Source organism: Loxodonta africana, chromosome X (genome assembly GCF_030014295.1).
Source record: "Loxodonta africana isolate mLoxAfr1 chromosome X, mLoxAfr1.hap2, whole genome shotgun sequence".
NCBI lineage: Eukaryota > Metazoa > Chordata > Mammalia > Proboscidea > Elephantidae > Loxodonta > Loxodonta africana.
Genome location: NC_087369.1, coordinates 88,437,236 through 88,458,502, shown reverse-complemented (window position 1 = coordinate 88,458,502; position 21,267 = coordinate 88,437,236). Strand labels below are relative to the sequence as shown.

Sequence of the window (21,267 nt, the reverse complement as noted above, 5' to 3'; positions counted from 1 at the left end):
CTAAGTCAAGGAATAAAATGATAAAAAACATATACAGCATATATGACTAATGCCCTTAACATATAAGGAACTTTTATTTCAGAATAAATACGGATGTGAATAAATCCATAAAAGAAGATACACAAACTTTCGGTATATTAAAAAAAATTTCAGTCACACTAATAATAAAAGACAAGTAATCCATGAGTTCATTTCTCGCTTAACAAATTGGCAAAGGTTGAAGGGAGGAAAAACCAAAATAAAAGACAGGATATAGTATGCTCCCCGTTTTATAGTAAAAGTACAGACAAATGCTTGAAATGTACCAAAATATTAATAGAGGTCTTTTTCTGGTTGATTTGATGGTGAAAAAATTTTATTTCTTATCTTTTATTGTGTATATATGTATATATTAAAATATATAGGAATTGTTTTTATCATCGTGAAACGTGTGTGTGTTTACGTATTCTCTGAAATTGTCTCTGTTTACAGAGCAAAATATGGTCTTGTTTTGGTCTGGAGTGAGACTTCTTACTTGTTGGTCACTTTATTCTGAGGCCTTTCCCCAAGAGAAGTGCCAGATTCATTTAAGGGGTTACAGGTTAGAAGGGAGCCTTCAGCCAATCTGGAGAAATAATAATTATCAAAAATAGGAGCATATACACAAATATTAATATGATACTTGATAATAGCTAAAGTGACATGCTCTTGTTAACAACAGTGCATTTTAGAGAGTAGAATAGTGATAATGGTCTTCAAGAATCATTCTTCTTTGGGGAAAACATGATTTAAATATTAGTATTTTACATAACTGCTTTCTTGGTGTGACATAAAAATAATGTTATTGATGTTTGAAAGAAAATCAGTTCTTTTCAGGCACACATTTTCATTGTATTTCAGTCAGAAGCTGTTAGATATATAATTCTGTTTCTTTTTTATCTTATTGTGATAAAACATATATGATATACATAAAGTGAAATACTACTCAGCCAGTAGAAGAAATGAAGCCTTGATACATGCTACTATATGGATGGAGCTTGGAGACATGCTGAGTGAAATAAGTCAATCACAAAAGGACAAATGTTGTATGACCACCCTTATATAAAATGACAAGAAAGACAAATATATAGAGACCAAAGTTTATTAGTGGTTACTAGGGGCAGGAGGCAAGGGTAGAGGGGGAGGGTTATTACTTACAGAGTACAAAGTTTCGGTTTATGGTGGTGGAAAAATCACATTGATTAAGGGTAGGGCTGCCCAGTCGATTATTACTAGTGCTGTCAATAAGTTGGTAACTGTAAAAAGTAGAATTGGCCAAAGTATGATAAAGATATTTACAAACATGACAAAAGAAAAAGCAAAAACAAAAATGTAGCTGCTGAGGCTGCTTATATACAACCAAATACCTCATGGGATTTGGTTCTTTGGTTTGGTGGTTTAGGGTCATGGTTTCATGGGATATCCCAGTTAACTAGCCTAATAACATGCTTAGTGTGTGCTTCCGTTCTACATCCTAGTCTGTTGTGTAGTTTCTGGGGTCTTAAAAACTTGCAAGCAGCCATCCAAAGCACAATTGGTCTCTATTCACCTGGAGCAACAGGGGAAGGGCAGTCAGGAACAGAAGGAGGATATGGTATGTGTGGCTAACTTCCTCCATGAAAAACTGCCTTCTTTGCCATGATGGAAACCCTGGTGGCATAGTGGTTAAGAACAATAGCTGCTAACCAAAAGGTCGGCAGTTCAAGTCCATCAGGTGCTCCTTGGAAACCCTGTGGTGCAGTTCTACTCTGTCCTATAGGGTCGCTATGAGTTGGGATTGACTCGATGGCAACGGGTTTAGTTTTGGGTTTTTTGCCATGATACCAGAACTGGATGCTCCTTGGCTACCATTACTAAACATTTAGATCAAAGATTCTATAGTAGGATCCTGATTAAGAGGAAGGAAGTGCAGAACACAGTTTTAAGTCCTCATAGACCCTGGGCTTTTCTGAAACCATGAAAGCTAAATGAACCCATGAAGCTATTCCCCTGAGATAATCTTTAAACCTTAAACCAGAAATATCCCCAAGTCTTCTTAAAACCAAATAACAGTTTACTTTAACTAGTAAAGAATGTCTGTCTTCAGCATTGTGCTCTTTCAAGATCTATTCATATGGGATCAAATTGACATCAGTAGCTTAAAATATTAGGTAGGAACCTTAGGGAGCAGTGAGTTTATGTTAATGCGGGAGGAATAACTCAGAAAAGGAGGGCGAGAATGGTTGCACAATTCGAAGGATGTAATCGATATCACTGAATTGTACGTGTAGAAATGAATTGGTGTATGTTTTGCTGTGTATATTCTCAACAACAACAAAATAAAATATGTATATGTAACAAAAGTTTGCCATTTTAACCATATAATTTAGTGCAGTCAGCTACATTTACCATGTTGTGCTATCATAACAACTATACATTTGCAAAATTTTTCATCACCCCAAACAAGCTTAGTACCCCTTCAACAATAACTCCCATCCCTCCTCCCACCAATTTCTCCCAATGTCATCAACACTTGTTATTTGCTGTGTTTCTGATAATAGCCATCCTAGTGCGTATGAATTGATATCTAATTGTAGTTTATTTGATTAAAAAAATTTATTGTGGTAAATATATATGTGACAAAATATTTGCCATTTCAACATTTTTACATGTAAAATTCAGTGACGTTAATCATGTTCACCTTGTTTTTCAGCCATCACCACTATCCGTTTCCAAATATTTCCATCGCTGTTAACAAAAGCTCTGTGTCTCCTAAACAATGAGTCTCCTTTTCCCCCTCCCTCCCTCTCACCCACTCTTGGTTTCCACTGAGAAGGGTAGGTCTGTATATACTTATCCATTCCAGATATTTCATATAAGTGGGATCACACAGTACTTTCTCTTTTATGGCCAAGTTATTTCACTCAGCATGATATTTGCAAGGTTCATCCATGTAGTGGCATGTATCAGGACTTCATTTTTTTTTTAATGACCGAGTAATAATTCCACTGAATATATGTACCACATTTTGTTTACCCATTCATCTGTTGATGGACATTTATGATTGTTTTATTCTGGCACTGGTTATCTAGTTATTTAGTACTGCTTTTTTTTTTTAACAGAAGTACCACAAATGTGTGGCTTTAACAAACAGAAATGTATTTTCTCACAGGCTCGAAGTCCAAATTCAGGGCGCTGGCTCTAGGGGAAGGCTTTTTCTCTCTGTTAGCTCTGGAGGAAGGTCCTTCTCACTCTTCAGCTTCTGTTCCTTTGCTCCTATGTGATCTTCATGTTGCATGGCATCTGTCTTCTCCCTTCTTTGCTTTCTTGCTTGCTTAATCTGCTGTTTTATACCTCAAAAGAGATTGATTTAAGATACACCCTATACTAATACTGCCCCATTTACATAACAAAACCCATTCCCACATGGGACTGTAACCACAGCTACAGTGATGAGGATATACAGCACATATTTTTGGGTGACACAATTCAATCCCTACCAAGGCAGTTTTTACTTTTTGCCTATTATGAAAATGATGTGAGTATTTACGCAATACACATAAACATGTATATATGTATGCCTATAGCTTGACCTACGCTTGCACCTCCATATATTCATATGTGCCTTCTGTCTTAGGCTGGGTTCTCTAGAGAACCCATATATATGCATATGTATCTGTGTAACCACACACATATTTTTTTAGCGGTTATTACTGTTGTTGCAAAATTATATGTATGACATTTACAGAATTGTCCCTTGTTCTTTTTTTTTTGCACTTTAGGTGAACATTTACAGAGCAAATTAGTTTCTCATTTACAAAGTTATGCACAAATTGTTTTGTGACTGCAGTCCTGAATTGTGTCAGCACTCTTTCCCTTTCCCCACCCTGGGTTCCTATCCTGTCTGTTCGTCCAGTTTTCCTCTTTTTCCACCCTCCCGTCTTTGTTTTTGAGTAGATGTTGCCCATTTGATCTCCTATACTTCATTGATCTGAGAAGCACATTCCTCAGGTGTGTCATTGCTTGTTTTATAGGCCTGCTTAATCTTTGGCTGAAAGGTGAACTTCGGGAGTGGCTTCAATTCTACGTTAGAAGGGTGTCTAGGGGCCATTGTCTTGGGGATAGCTCCAGTATTTGTCAGACCAACAATTCTGGTCTTTTTTGTGAATTTGATCATTTGTTCTACATTTTTTCTCCGCTCTGTCTGGGACTGTCTGTTGTAATCTCAATCAGAGTAGTCAGTGATGGTAGCTGGGTACCATCTAATTCTGGTCTCGGGGTTGTGTAGGCTGTGGTTCGTGTAGGCTGTGGTTCTTGTAGTCCATCAGTCCTTTGGACTAATTGCTCCCTTAAGTCTTTAGTTTTTTTTCATCCTCCTTTGCTCTGGACTAGAAGAACCCAACAGTTTAATTTTAGGTGGCTGCTCACAAACTTCTGAGATCCCAGATGCTACTCACCAAAGTAGGATGTAGAACATTGTCGTTAAGAACTATGTTGTGCCAATTGACATAAATGTCCCCCAAGTTTATGGTCTTTTGCCTTCAAGCCTGGGGGCTTCATCCAATGAGGTGTTTAATTATGTCTAAGAGGTTTTCCCAACAGTGTCCCTTGTGTGCTCTGTTGCCTATATTAATGTATGAGGAGTGCCTACAGTCGTGTATTTAGAAATTTCCACCGCCAAACCTGTATCTGCCGGTGGATGTGCTCCCTTACCCCCTCCTTCACCTTTTGACATATCTATCTCTGTATCCATTCATAGATTATTGTTTGTTGCAGGATTGTAAATGTCACGGTAGTTACCATAAAATTAAAAACCAAACCCATTGCCGTTGAGTCGATTCCGACTCATAGCTACCCTATGGGACAAAGTAGAACTGCCCCAGAGGGTTTACAAGGCTCGGCTGGTGTATTCAAACTGCCAACCTTTTGGTTAGCAGCCAAGTTCTTAACCTCTGCTCCACCAGTGCTCCAGAAGTTAACGATAGTTGTCATTTATTCCTGTGTTCTTCTCAGTGTACTCTCATACCTTGGTCATGTGCTAACTTCTCCCATATTGTGTATTGCCTTTTCCTTCACCAATATTAACATGCGTCTACTGTCTATTTGATAACCCCTCACCCCTAGTCCCTGGTAACCATCAAAAAGTTTTGTTTTATTTTTTTTTTACTGTTCATAAATCTTTTGTTGTTACTTTATAAAAACAATCTCATACAATATTTGTCTTACTGTGATTTATTTCACTCAGCATAATGCCTTCTAGATTCATCATGTTGTGAGATGTTTTGAGGATTCATCATTATTCTCTATCTTTGTGTTGTATTCCATTATGTGCCTATGGCACAATTTGTTAATCCATCCTCTGTTGATGGGCACTTAGGTGGCTTCCACCTTTTTGCTATTGTGAATAATGCTGAAATGAACATAGGTGTGTATATGTCTTTTTGTGTCACCGGTCTTATTTCTTTAGGGTAGATTCTTTTTTTTTTTTTTTTATATTCCTAGGAGTGGGATTGCTGGATCATATGGTATTTCTATTTCTAGCTTTTTGAAGAAGCGCCATACTGTTTTCTGTAGTGGTTTTACCATTTTACATTCCCACCAGCAGTGTCTATCTCTCCACATTCTTGCCAACATTTGCTAGTTACTGTTTTGTTTTCTTTTTATATTTCTGCCAGCAATGTAGGGGTGAGATGGTATCTCATTATAGTTTTGAATGTCTCTTCCCTATTCAAAATCAAATGAAAAATCAAATGTGCTAATGATCACAAACATTTCTTCATATGTTTGTTAGCAACCTGAATGTCTTCTTTGGTGAAGTGTCTGTTCCTATCCTTTTCCCTTTTTTTGATTGGATTATTTGTTTTTTGTTGTTGAGGTGTTGAAGTTTTTTATAAATCTTAGAGATTAGACCTTTGTCGGGTATGTCGTAGCCAAAAATTTTTCCCAATCCGTAGGTTCTCTTTCTTTGATTTTTAGGAAGTCCCATTTATCTATTTCATTTTCTTTTCTGTATGCATTTTTATTTGTTTGGTAATCTATTTATGCTATATATCGGGGCCCCTAACATTGTCCCTAATTTTTCTACCATGATCTTTATAGTTTTAGGTTTTATATTTACGTCTTTGTTGCATTTTGAGCTAGTTTTTGTGTATGGTGTGAGGTATGGATCCTGTTTCATTTTTCTACAGGTAAATATCTGATTTTGCCAGGAGCTTTTGTTGAAGAGAATGTCTCTTCCCTATTCAATAACCATTGGTCCTTTTTAGAAGATCAGCCGCCCATAGGTGGATGGATTTATGTCTGGGTTCTTAATTATGGTCCAATGTTCTATGTGTCTGTTGTTTTACCAGTACCAGCTATTTTGACTTCCATGGCTGCATGGTAGGTTCTGAGATCAGGTAGTGTGAGGCCTCCTACTTTGTTCTTCTTTTTTTAATAAAACTTTGCTTATTCGGGGCCTCTTCCCTTTCCATATAAAGTTGGTGATATGTTTTTCTATTTCTTTAAAGAATGATTCAATTTGGATCAGGATTGCATTGTCTCTGGAGATTGCTTTGGGTAAAATCAACATTTTCACAATGTTGAGTCTTCCTGTCCATGAGCATGGTATGTTTTTCCATTTATGTAGGTCTCTTTTGGTTTCTTGCAGTAGTGTTTTGTAATTTTCTTTGGATAAGTCTTCTATGTCCCTAGTTTGATTTTTTCCTAAGTATTTTATCTTTTGGGGCGCTATTGTAAATGGTATTATTTTCCTGATTTCTTTTTCAGTGTTCTCTCTGTTGACGTAGAAGAATCCAAATGATTTTTGTATGTTGATCTTGTATCCTGCTACTTTGTTGAATGCTTCTATTAATTCCAGTAACGTTTTTGTGGAGTCCTTAGGATTTTCTATGTATAGGATTATATCTGCTAATAGGGATAGTTTAACTTCTTCCTTACCAATATGGATGCCCTGTATTTCGTTTCATTTTGCCTTATTTGCTTTCTCTCTAGGACTTCCAATACAATGTTGAGTAAGAGTGTTGATAAAGGACACCATTGTCTGTTCCCATTCTCATGGGCAATGATTTCAGATTCTCTCTGTTTAGGATAATGTTGTCTCTTGATTTTGTATGGAAACCCTGGTAGCATAGTGGTTAAGTGCTACAGCTGCTAACCAAGAGGTTGGCGGATCAGATCCAGCAGGCGCTCCTTGGAAACTCTGTGGGGGCAGTTCTACTCTGTCCTATAGGGTCGCTATGAGTCGGAATCAACTCAGTGCCAACAGGTTGGTTTCGTATAAATTCTCTTTATTATGTTGAGGAATTCCTTTCCATTCCTATTTTGTTGAGTTTTTATCAGGAGTTGGTGTCAGACTTCATCAGATGCCTTTTCTGTATTGATTGGTATGATCATATTATTCTGTTCCTTTGTTTTATGTATGTGGTGGATTATATTGATTCATTTTCTAATGTCGAACCAACCTTGCATGCCTGATGTGAATCCCACTTGGTTGAGATGTATTATTTTTTTGATATGCTCTTTTATTATACTGGCTTTTTTTTTGCATCCATATACATGAGGGGTATTGGTCTGTTGTTTTCTTTTGTATAGTGGTGTCCTTGCCTGGCTTTGGTATTAGGGTTATGGTGGCTTCATAGAATGAACTCGACTCTATTCCTTCCTTCCTGTATTCTGGAATAGTTTGAGTAGAATTAGTGTCAACTGTTCCATGAATGTTTGGTAGAATTCTCCAGTGATGCCATCAGGACTGGGATTTTTGTTGTTGTTGCTGGGAATTTTTTTTTTAATGAACCCTTCAATTTCTTCCGTTATGGATCTATTCAAATTTTCTACTGCAGTTCGTGTTAGTATAGGTAGGTAGTATGTTTCTAGAAATTTGTCCATTTCCCCTAGGTTTTCAAAATTGTTAAAGATACAGTTTTTCGTAGTATTCTGTTATGATCCTTTTTATTTCAGTTGGTTCTGTGGTAGTGTCACCCATCTCTTCTTATTTGGATTATTTGCATCTTTTTCTTTCTTTCCTTTGTCAGTTTGGCCAGTAGTTTGTCGATTTTACTAATCCTTCCAAAGAACCAGGTTATAGTCTTGTCGATTCTATTGTATTGTTTTTCTGTTCTCTTTTTAATTTATTTCTGCTCTGGTTTTTTATTATTTCATTTTTTCTGGTAGCTGTGGGCTACTTTTGCTACCCTCTTTCTAATTGTTCAAGTTGTAGGGTTAATGTTGTGATTTTTATCCTTTCTTCTTTTTTTGATGTGTGCATTTATTGCTAAAAATTCTCCTCTGAGCACTTCTTTTACTGTATCTCATAGGTTTTGGTATGTTGTGTTTTCATTCTCATTTGATTCTGGGAATTTTTTTAAATTTCATATTTGATTTCTTCTATTACCTAGTAGTTTTTAAGCAGTGTGTTAGTTTCCACTTATTAGATATTTTTACTTGCTCGTCCTGTTATTGATTTCTACTTTTATGGTGTTGTTATCAGAGAAAATGCTTTGTATTATTTCAACATTTTTTAATTTGTTGAAGTTTGGTTTTTGGCCTCAAATGTGGTCTATTCTGGAGAATGATCCATGAACATTGGAGAAGAATGTGTAGTTTGTGGCTGTTGGTTGATGTGCTCTGTATATGTCCCTGAGTTCCAGTTGGTTGGTTTTGGTATTTATATCTTCTGTGTCTTTGCTGAGTTTCTTTCTAGTTGTTCTGTCCTTCACCGACAGTGGTGTGATTATTGATAGCTATGAGTTTTTTTTTAATGAGTTTATTACTATCATTTTCTTTTACTTTTTTTTTGGGGGGGGGTGTTGGTGGTTTCTTTGTTCCAGTTAATTCTCCATGCTGAATTTTTTTTTTTATTGTGGCTTGTCTTTGCATTTCCTTCTTCATTTTGGTTTTGTGTGTACCAGATCTTTATGATTTTTTTCTCGTATCTTTTGATGAGTATGTTTGTTGAACTTCTTTGTGGTTATCTTGAAATTTACCTTTATCTTCCTATGTTTAGAGCAGTAATTTGTTTCTTGGTATCGCCTTGACTTCCTCTCCATATGGGAGTTCCAAACCTATACCCTTTATCCCCTCTTTATGTTTTGAAGTGGTCATCAGTTACATAATGACGTCTCTGTTTCCCTGTCTTCTGTCTTTAAACTTTATTTTTGAGAATATCTGGGTTGATGTGCCTCTAATGTTGTCACGTCTTTTAATTTCAGGTTGTTGTCTGGTGTGTGGTTGTTATTCTGTACGAAGCACTCCCTGTAACATTTCTTGTAAAGTTGGTCTGGTTTTTGCAATTTCTTTTAATTTCCGTTTATCTTGAAATGGATACCCTGGTGGCATAGTGGTTAAGTGCTACAGCTGCAAACCAAAAGGTTGGCAGTTCGAATCCATCAGGTGCTCCTTGGAAACCCTATAGGGCAGTTCTTCTTTGTCCTGTAGGGTCACTATGAGTTGAAATAAACTCGATGGCAATGGGTTTGGTTTGGGTTTGTTATCTTGAAATGTCCTATTTCATCATCATATGTGAGGGGTGATTTTGCTGGGTATGTATTTCTTTGTTAGCAGTTTTTTTTTCTTTCAAGGTTTTATATTTATCATCCTGTTGTCTTCTTCTCTGTATGGTTTCTGCCAAATAATCAGAACTTAGTCTTATCGAATACTCTTTGTAGGTGATCTTTCATTTTTCCCGAGTTGCTTTCAGGATTCTTTGTCATTGGTTTTTGAAAGTTTGATTATGAAATTTCTTGGTGTTCTTCTGTTAGGATCTATCCTGTATGGGGTTCGTTGTGCATCTTGTATGGTTATCTTCTTGTCTTTCATGATATTAGGTATGTTTTCTGTCAGCATACCTTCAACACTTCTCTCTGTGCTTTTTGTTGACTCCTTTCCTGGGTTTCCGATTACATGTAAGTTATTTCTCTTGATGACGTCCCGCATAACTCTTAGGCTTTCTTCATTCTTTTTTTTTTTTCAATTGTTCCTCAAACAGATTAGTGTGAGGGGTTTGGTCTTCTATTCTGGTGATCCTGTCTTCCATTGTTTCAATTCCACTCCTATTACTTTTCATTGAGTTGTCATTTCTGTGTCCTTTCCAGTTGTCTATGTATTTTGTCAGTTTGTTTTTGTATTGTTTTCTTGAATTCCTTTAGTGTTTTGTCTGTGCATTCCTTGGTTTTGTCTGTGCTCTCCATAACTTCATTGTGATTTCCTTGATTCATTTGAGGACCTTATATATCCAAAAACCCGTTGTTGTCGAGTCTCTTCCGACTTGCAGTGACCCTGTAGGACTGAGTAGAACTACCCCATATAGTTTCCAAGGAGTAGCTGGTGGATTCAAACTGTTGAGCTTTTGCTTAGCAGTGAAGCTCTAAATCACTGTGCCACCAGGGTCCCATGCTATACATAAGCCTTTTGAATTCCTTGTCAGGAAGCTCCATTACCTTTTCTTCCTGAGGGAGAATTTCTGGTTCATTAGCTGAGACCATCTTGCCCTGCTTTTTTATGTAGCTTGCTATTGTCTCTTGTCTCTGGGACATTAAGGGGTTATTGTATTTATTTTTTATTTGTACAGTTGTTTTCCAGGTCCTGCTGTTTTGTTTCATTTTGATTTGGTCATTCTCGTTAGGTGTGTCTGGAGTGGTGCTCTGGTCACTGGACTTGCCAAACTGAAGCACTCTCTAACTTTCTTTGGGCAAGTGGAGTTGCAGGTAGTGTGGGAGCTCTGGTCTCCGTTTACTGATCTTGCAGGGCAGCTGAGGGTGGATTCTTTGGGCTTTGTCCTCTGTGTGTCTTCGGTTCAGTGGCTGAGGAGTGGGGAATGGTCCTGTCCATGGAGGTGGGGTGGCTGGTGTGGTGGGTGAGTCGGGGCATGCTTGTCACCTCTCTCTGGTTGGGGCGAGAAGTGTGACGGGCGGATGTTTACAAAGTTGCTCTACTTTCACCTCCTCCTGGTCAGGACGAAGGAGGAAGGAATGGCAGGTGGTTGTTCAGTCAGTCTTGCTGCATCTGTCTGTTGGTGAGAAGAAGGAGGAAGGTGCAGCTGGTGGGTATGTGTGCTCTCACTCTTCTTCCATCCTGCACTGGGCAGAGGGAGGGAGGAAAGGGCTTCAGGGTGGATGCACATGTGTTCGTACCTCCTCTGCCCCTTTGTGGGTTGACGGATGGAGTCATGCCTGATAGATGCATGTGTAGTGGTGCTACCTCATGTCAGGCAAGGGGAGGGAGGAAAGGGTGAGTTAAGGGATGGAGTTGAGCCTGACAAATGCACACAGAGATGCTGCATCACGTGAGGTGATAGCAAGGATGAAGGGGCTGCTGGGCATTTCGAATCTGCCAGGGTTTGGTTTATGGCAGGCTGGAATGGCTGGCTGAGCTCTTCTGTTCTTTCTTACTCTTCTTCCGCTGCCTTCTTTATACCTTTTAATTGGTGTTTGGTTCAGTTGTTAGACTTTTCTTTTTTCAGGGTTCTCAGATTGTTACCTGCTTCTGTTTCCCTTGGTTTTTTTGGTTTTTGGTGCGGGGCAACCTTATAATGCATGTGATTAAGCTGCCATTTTGGCACCGCCTCCAAAATATCTGACACGTCTGTATTATCTTAAAGTTTCCCATTCATTACATGAAAAGGAGAATACTAACAGGAGTCATAATTTCTTCTTAGTATAAATTCTGTGGCAAGCGAAAGAAAAGCTGCTTCACTTGAAAACATTTTAACTATACAGAGGCACTCAGAGATTATCACTCCAGCCCTTGGGTGCATGTCTGACCTTACAGGATGAGTCCTGTGCCACTCCAAGAGCCCCAGTTTTATGCACCATGATATGCAGTGCACCCCTGGAGTTGTGCATGGCACTAGTACTTCCTTTGATTGTTCCAGACATAGCTTTTCAGGTAATCATTAAGACTGCGCACCGATACTCAGGCACTTGATAGGCCATCCCTTCTTCTTGTGTTCTTCTTAGCGTCATCATTTACCCTGGTGAAGTTGTGCTGATTTCACCCTTATTTGGTATTGCCTTCCCATCACCAAACCTAGAAAGTGTCTACTGACTAGAAAGCGATTCCTCTCCCCTCTCCATCCCATCCGTGGTAATACCAAAGAATGATGCTCTCTATATATATGTGTATTCTTGTCTTTTTATAATAGTGAGGTTATATGATATCTGTCCTTTCGTGATTGACTTCTTTCACTCAGCATAATGTTCTACAGATTGATCTGCATTATAATATACTTTGAAAACTCATTATGCCTTATGGCTGCATAGTATTCCGTTGTATGTATGCACCACAATTTGTTTATCCATTCATCTGTTGTTAGGCACTCAGGTTTTTTCCATGCTTTTGCTATTATGAATAATGGTGCCATGAATATATGTGTGCAAATGTCTATTCCTGTCACTGCTATCCGATCTCTAGGGTAGATGCCTAAGAGTGGATCATATGGTAATTTAATATATAACTTTTTAAGGAACGAGCAAACTCTTTTCCACAGTGGCTGTACCATTTTATATTTCTATCAGCAATGGACGAGGGTTCCAGTTTCTACACATCTTCATCAATACCTTCTGTTTTTTGCGTGGTTTTTTTTAATCGTAGCCATCTCAGTGGGTGTGAAGTGATAGCTCCTTGTAGTTTTGATTTGCATTTCCTTAATTTCTTTTATGCCCACATGTCTGTCAGTTTGTTGTACTGTGGGGGCTTGCGTATTGCTGTGATGGTGGAAGTTGTGCCACCGGTATGCAAATACCCGCAGGGTCACCCATGGCGGACACGTTTGAGCTGAGCTTCCAGACTAAGAGAGACTAGCAAGAAGGACCCGGCAGTCTACTTCTGAAAAGATTTAGTCAGTGAAAATCTTAGCAGTGGAACATTGTCTGATATAGTGCCGGAAGGTGAGCCTCTCAGGTTGGAAGGCACTCAAAAGACAACTGGGAAAGAGCTGCCTCCTGAAAGTAGAGTCCACCTTAATGACATAGATGAAGTTAAGCTTTCGGGACCTTCATTTGCTGATGTGGTAAGACTCAAAATGACAAGAAACAACTGCAAACATCCGTTAATAATTAGAACATGGAATGTATGAAGTATGAATCTAGGAAAGCTGAAAGTCATCAAATATGAAACGGAGTGCATAAACATTAACATCCGAGACGTTGTTGTTGTTAGGTGCCGTCGAGTCGGTTCCGACTTATAGCGACCCTGTGTACAACAGAATGAAACACTGCCTGGTCCTGCGCCATCCTCACAATCGTTGTTATGCTTGAGCCCATCGTTGCAGCCACTGTGTCAATCCACCTCCTTGAGGGTTTTCCTCTTTTCCGCTGACCATGTACTCTGCCAAACATGATGTCCTTCTCCAGGGACTGATCCCTCCTGACAACATGTCCAAAGTATGTAAGATGAAGTCTCACCATCCTTGCTTCTAAGGAGCATTCTGGTTATACTTCTTCTAAGACAGATTTGTTCGTTCTTTTGGCAGTCTGTGGTATATTCAATATTCTTCGCCAACACCACAATTCAAAGGCGTCAACTCTTCTTTGGTCTTCCTTATTCATTGTCCAGCTTTCACGTGCATATGATGTGATTGAAAAATACCGTGGCTTGGGTCAGACACACCTTAGTCTTCAGGGTGACATCTTTGCTCTTCAACACTTTGAAGAGGTCCTCTGCAGCAGATTTACCCAATGCAGTGTGTCTTTTGATTTCTTGACTGCTGCTTCCATGGGTGTTGATTGTGGATCCAAGTAAAATGAAATCCTTGACAACTTCAATCTTTTCTCCATTTATCATGATGTTGCTCATTGGTCCAGTTGTGAGGATTTTTGTTTTCTTTATGTTGAGGTGTAATTCATACTGAAGGCTGTGGTCTTTGATCTTCATTAGTAAGTGCTTCAAGTACTCTTCACTTTCAGCATGCAAGGTTGTGTCATCTGCATAACGCATGTTGTTAATGAGTCTTCCTACAATCCTGATGCCCCGATCTTCTTCATATAGACCAGCTTCTCGTATTATTTGTTCAGCATACAGATGAAATAGGTACGGTGAAAGAATACAACCCTGCCGCATACCTTTCCTGACTTTAAACCAATCAGTATGCCCTTGTTCTGTCCGAACAACTGCCTCTTGACCTATATAAAGGTTTCTCATGAGCACAATTAAGTGTTCTGGAATTCCCATTCTTCGCTGTGTTGTCCATAGTTTATTATGATCCACACAGTGAAATGTCTTTGCATAATCAATAAAACACAGGTAAACATCCTTCTGGTATTGTCTGCTTTCAGCCAGGATCCATCTGACATCACCAATGATACCCCTGGTTCCACTTCCTCTTCTAAAACCAGCCTGAATTTCTGGCAGTTTCCTGTTGATATACTGCTGCAGCCGTTTTTGAATGATGGTCAGCAGAATTTTGTTTGCATGTGATATTAATGATATTGTTCTATAATTTCCACATTCGGTTGGATCACCATTCTTAGGAATAGACATAAATATGGATCTCTTCCAGTCAGTTGGCCAGGAAACTGTCTTCCAGATTTCTTGGCATAGACGAGTGAGCACCTCCAGCGCTGCTTCTGTTTGTTGAAACATCTTAGTTGATATTCCATCAATTCCTTGAGCCTTGTTTTTCGCCAATGCCTTCAGAACTACTTGGACTTCTTCCTTCATTACCATCGGTTTCTGATCATATGCCACCTCTTGAAATGGTTGAATATCCACTAATTCTTTTTGGTATAATGACTCTGTGTATTCCTTCCATCTTCTTTTGTTGCATCCTGCATCATTAATATTTTCCCCATGGAATCCTTCTCTATTGCAACTCGAGGCTTGAATTTTTTCTTCAGTTCTTTCAGCTTGAGAAACGCCGAGCGTGTTCTTCCCTTTTGGTTTTCCATCTCCAGCTCTTTGCACATGTCATTATAATACTTTATTTTGTCTTCTCGAGAAGCCCTTTGAAATCTTCTGTTCATTTCTTTTACTTCATGAATTCTTCCTTTTGCTTTAACTGCTCGACGCTCAAGAGCAAGTTTCAGAGTCTCCTCTGACATCCATCTTGGTCTTTTCTTTCTTTCCTGTCTTTTCAATGACCTCTTGCTTTCTTCATGGATGATGTCCTTGATGTCATTCCAGAATTCGTCTGGTCTTCAGTCACTAGTGTTCAATGTGTCAAATCTATTTGAGCAGTTGATGGTCTGTTCCACAGTCGGCCCCTGGCCTTGTTCTGACTGATATTGAGCTTTTCCATCATCTCTTTCCACAGATGTGGTCAATTTGATTCCTGTGTGTTTCATCTGGCGAGGTCCATGTATATAGTCACTGTTTATGTTGGTGAAAGAAGATATTTGCAATGAAGAAGTCGTTGGTCTTGCAAAATTGTATCATTCGATATAGACATTAGTGAGCTGAAATGGACTAGTATTGGCCATTTTGAATTAGACAATCATGTGGTCTTCTATGCCAGGAACGACAACTAGAAGAGGAATGCAGTTGCATTCATCATCAAAAAGAACATTTCAAGATCTGTCCTGAAGTACAATACTGTCAGTGATAGAATAGTATGCATACACATATAAGGAAGACCACTTAATATGACTGTTATTCAAATTTACCCATCAACCACTAAGGCCAAAGGTGAAGAAATTGAAGTTTTTACCTGCTTCTGCATTCTGAAATTGATTGAACATACAGTCAGGATGCATTGATAATCACTGAAGATTGGAATGTAAAAGTTGGAAACAAAGAAGAGAGATTCCTAGTTGGAAAATATGACCTTGATAATATAAACATTGCTGGAGATTGTGTGATAGAATTTTGCAAGATGAACGACTTCTTCATTGCAAGTACTTTTTTCACCAACATAAATATCAGCTATACACATGGAAATCACCAGATAGAATGCACAGAAATGAAATCAGTTACATCTGTGGGAAGAGACGATGGCAAAGCTCCATACCATCAGTCAGAACAAGGCCACAGGCTGACTGTAGAACAGACCATCAGTTGCTCATAGGCAAGTTCAATTTGAAACTGAAGAAAATTAGAACAAGTTGATGAGAGTCAAAGTATGACTTTGGGTATATCCCACCTGAATTTAGAGACCATCTCAAAAATAGATTTTTCACATTGAACACTAATGACCTAAGATCAGACGAGTTGTGAAAGGACATCATACATGAAGAAAGCAAGAGGTCATTAAAAGGACAAAAAATAAAGGACCAAAATGGAGGTCAGAAGAGACTCTGAAAGTTGCACTTGAATGTCAAATAGCTAAAGCAAAAGGAAGAAATGAAGTAAAAGAGTTAAACAGACAATTTCAAAGAGTGACTTGAGAAGACAAACAAAAGTGTTATAACGACGTGTGCAAAGACCTGGAGATAGAAAACCAAAAGGGAAGAATATGCTCTGCATTTGTCAAGCCGAAAGAACTGAAAAAAAAAATTCAGGCCTCGAGTTACAATATTGAAGGATTCTATGGGGAAAATATTAAATGAGTCAGGAAACATCAAAAGAAAATGGAAGATATACAAAGAGTCACTATACCAAAAAGTATTGCTCCATGCCCAGTCATTTCAGGAGTTACCATATGAGCAGGAGCCAATGGTACTGAAGGAAGAAGTCCAAGTTGCCCTGAGGGGACTGGCAAAAAACAAGGCACCAGGATTGGACGGAATACCAATTGAGACGTTTCTACAAATGGATGCAGCGCTGGAAGTGCTCACTCGTCTATGCCAAGAAATTTGAAAGACAGCTACCTGGCCAGGTGACTGGAAGAGAGCTATATTTATGTCTATTCCCAAGAAAGATGATCCAACCAAATGCGAAAATTATCAAACAATATCATTAACATCACATGTAAGTAAAATTTTGCTGCAGATCATAAAAAGCATCTACAGCAGTATATCAACAGGGAACTGCCAGAAATTGAAGTCAAATTCAGAAGAGGATGCAGAACCAGGAATATCGTTGCTGAGGACAGATGGATACTGGCTGAAAGCATAGAGTACTAGAGGAATGTTTACTGGTATTACATTGACTATGCAAAGCCATTCTACCGTATGGATAATAGGAAATTGTGGATAACATTATGAAGAATTGCAATTCCAGAATGCTTAATTGTGCGCATGAGGAACGTGTACGTAGATCAAGAGGCAGTTGTTCAAAGAGAACAAGGGGATACTGCGTGCTTTAAAATCAGTAAAGGCGTGCATTAGGGTTGTATCCTTTCACCATACCTATTCAATCTGTATGTTAAGCAGATAATCCCAGAAGAGGGCATCTGGATTGGAGTAAGACTCATTAACAACATGCGTTACGCAGATGACAGAACCTTGCTTGCTGAAAGTGAAGGGGACTTGAAGCACTTACTAATGAATATCAAAGACCACAGCTTTTTGTATGGATTACACCTCAACATAAGGAAACAAAAATCCTCACAACTGGACCGATAAGCAACATTACGATAAACAGAGAAAAGAATGAAGTTGTCAAAGATTTCATTTTACTTGGATCCACAGTCAGCACCCATGGAAGCACTAGTCAGGTAATCAAGAGATGCATTGCATTGGGCAAATCTCCTGCAAAAGACCTCTTTAAAGTGTTGAAAAGCAAAGATGTCAACTTGAAGACTAAGGTGCGACTGACTCAAGCCATGGTTTTTTCAGTTGCCTCCTATGCATGTGAAAGCTGAACGATGAATAAGGAATACTCGAGAAGAATTGACACCTTTGAATTGTGGTGTCGATGAAGAATATTGAATATACCGTAGACTGACAAGAGAATGAATGAATCTGTCTTAGAAGAAGTACAACCAGAATGCTGCTTAGAAGCAAGGGTGGTGAAACTACGTCTCATGTACTTTGGACGTGGTAATTCCCATGAATTGTATGAGCTTGGGCCCACTGCTGCACTTCATTTGCTGTGAAGTGAGTCCCTTCATCCAAGGCAGTGCTGTTTGGGATACCATGACAGTGGAGATGGCATTCTGTAAATCCACAGATGGTGGTTTTGGCAGAAGCATTGCATGCAAGGAAGGCAAATACGTATCCAGAGTAAGTGTCTGTTCCACTAAGGACATAACACTGCCCTTACCATGATGGAAGTGGTCCAATATAATCAACTTGCCACCAAGTTGCTGGCTCATTACCTCGAGGGATGCAGCTATATCAGGGTCTCAGTGTTGGTTTCTGCTGCTGGGAGATTGGACACTCAGCAGTGGTTGTAGCCAAGTCAGTCTTGGTGAGTGAAATTCCATGTTGCTGGGCCCATGCATAACCTCCATCCCTGCCACCATGGCCACTTTGTTCATGAGCCCGCTGGGCAATGACAGTCGTAGCTGGGGAAAGAGGATGACTGGTTTCCATAGAATGTGCAATTTCATCCACTTGATTGTTAAAATCATCTTCTTCTGAGGTCACCCTTCGGTGAGAATTCACATGAGACATGAATATCTTCACTTCTTTTGCCCACTCAGAGAGGCTACCTTTTCCCCATAAATCCTTGTCTCTGATTTTCCAGTCGTGTTCCTCCTATGACCCTGAACATCCAGCCAAACCATTGACCACAGCCCATGAATCAGTATATAATCACACATCTGGCCATTTCTTGTTCTAAGTAACGTGAACAGCCAGGTGCACTGCTCGAAGTTCTGCCCATTTAGAGAATTTACCTTCACCACTGTCCTTCAGGGAGGGCCCAGAAATGGGATGTAGTTCTCTCACTGCCCACTTTTGAGTTCTGCCTGCATATTGTGCAGAACCATCTGTAAACCAGGTACAAGTTTTTTCTTCTTCAGTTAACTGATCGTAAGGAATTCTCCATGAGGTCATAGGTGCAGACTGGGAGATGGAAGGTAATGTGACAGGAGTGCTGACCGTGGGCATATGGCCCACTTCCTCATGCAACTTGCTTTACATTCAAGTCCTCCTTGGGCCCGATTTCGTATATACCACTTCTATTTAATGATGGAGTGCTGCTGTGCATGTCCCATTTTATGACTCTGTGAATCAGAGAACATGCAGCTCAGGCTGTGTGGTAACTTGGTGTCTCATGGTTAAGGGTTCAGCCTCTACTAAGGCCCAGTAACAAGCTAAAAGCTGTCTCTCAAGAGGAGAGTAGTTTGCCTGCAGAGCATGTTAGAGCTTTGCCCAAAAATCCTAAGGGCCTGCGCTGTGATTCACCAGTGGTGGCCTGCCAAGGACTGCAAACATCATCTCTGTCTGCCACTGACACTTCAAGCACGTTTGGATCAACTAGATCATGTGGCCCAAGTGGCTGAGTGGCTTGCACAGCAGCCTGCACCTGCCGCAGAGCCTTCTCTTGTTCTGGGCTCCACTCTAAACTAGCAGCTTTTCGAGTCACTTGATGAATAGGCCAGTGTAGCACACCCGTATGAGTAATATGTTGTCTCCAAAATCCAAAGAGGCCCAATATGCGTTGGCCTTCCTTTTAGTTGTGGGAGCAGACAGGTGAAATAACTTATCCTTTATATTAGAAGGAATATCTTGACACGCCCCACACCACTGAACTAGAAATTTCACTGAGGTAGAAGGTGCCTAAAATTTTGTGGGATTAATTTTCTACCCTCTAGCATGCAAATGTTTTACCAGTAAGTCCAGAGTTATTGTCACTTCTTCCTTACTAGGTCCAGTCAGATTAATGTCGTCATTGTAATGGACCGGTATAATGTCTCGTGGAAGGGAAAGGCGATCAAGGTCCCTGCGGACTAAATTATGACATATGGCTGGAGAGTTGATGTAGCCCGGAGGTAGGCAAGGAAAGGTGTATTGTTGGCCTTGCCAACTGAAGGCAAACTGCTTTTGATGGTCTTTCGAAACGGGTATGGAGAAAGAGGCTTTAGCCAGATCAAAAGCTGCATATAAGGTACCAGGAGACGTATTCATTTGCTCAAGCAATTAAACTACATCTGGAACAGCAGCTGCAATTGGAGTGACCACCTGGTTAAGTTTTCGATAATCTACTGTCATTCTCCAAGATCCGTCTGTTTATTGCACAAGCCAGATAGGTGAATGTAATGGGGATATAGTGGGAATCACCACACCTCTATCCTTAATCTCTGCAATCCCTCTAGGAAGGCGGTATTGCTTTTGGTTTACTATTTTCCCAGGTGGGGCAGTTCTAATGGCTTCCACTTAGCTTTTGCTACCATAATAGCCCTTACTCTATTTGTAGGGATCCAATGTGAGGGTTCTGCCTCGTGCTGCCTTTGTCTATTCCAGTTATCCGTTCCGGAACTGGGGAATCACTACAAGAGGGATTCGGGGACCCACCAGACCTACCGTAAAACGGACATGAGGCAAGACTCCATTAATAACCTGACCTCTGTTTGCCCCCACTCCTGACTGGTGGGCCACAGTAACGTTTCTTGTCTCATGAATTTAGTGTCAGTTCAGAGCCAGTATCCAGTAATCCCCGAACAGTCTGATCATTTCCTTTTCCCCAACCAACAGTCACTCTTGTAAATGGCTCTAGATCCCTTTGGGGAAGGCCGGGAGGAAGAGTAACAGTATAAGTTTTTGGCAGTGTATTGGAGTCCTTCCTCAAGGGGACCTGGCCTCCCCTTCATTCAAGGGGTTGTAGATATTCAAACTAGTTCTAGTCTGGGAATTGATTGAGGGACCGTGACTCTCCATTCTGGTGATTTGAGTTAGAGTGCTGTTCCCATGACCTAGAATTCATCTGTTTGTACACATGAAGTAAATATTTAGTAGATTTCCTATCTGTTTCACTCCTAGGGACACCAAGACTAAGTAGCCAACACCGTAAGACCATATGAGTCATACTATTCTGATTACTGCTTTGACTCTGCTGTTCATTACTGTAACCTCATCCATCTTGTCTTTGTTGATTGAGTGCAGCCACTTGGCTGCTACTGCTAAGGGCTCCAATCAGCCCTGTTGCAGTTAGGTGTCTTAAATCAGTTAGGGCAGTTCCCATTGTCAAATCTGATTTGCATAATGTAGCAATCACAGCAGTCTTCAAGGATGCTGGAGCTCCCTTCACAAATTTGTTCCTCACAGTTGTGGTAAAAGGTGTGTCCTCTGGGCACTGCATGTGTAGATCTGTGAGTCTGTCCTGCCAAATGCACTCTAACATGCCAGTTTCCCTATGCCTTTGGATACCTTCTTCTATAATATAACAAGGCAGGTCTGGTACTTCAACTTGATTTAGTGTGGGCACCACATAATCCATTTTTTAGCAACCCAACCAAATTAATTACTTGATCCTTTGCTAACTTCTTGAGCTGAAACATTGAATGAAGAACAT

General features: G+C 39.8%; 1 protein-coding gene across 9 annotated transcripts in view; it reads left to right on the top strand.

The window, feature by feature from the left end:
- The window catches only part of ATRX (ATRX chromatin remodeler), a 414,424-nt gene that overhangs the window by 255,548 nt on the left and 137,609 nt on the right, over positions 1-21,267 (top strand). The gene's annotated exons all lie outside the window — the stretch shown is intronic.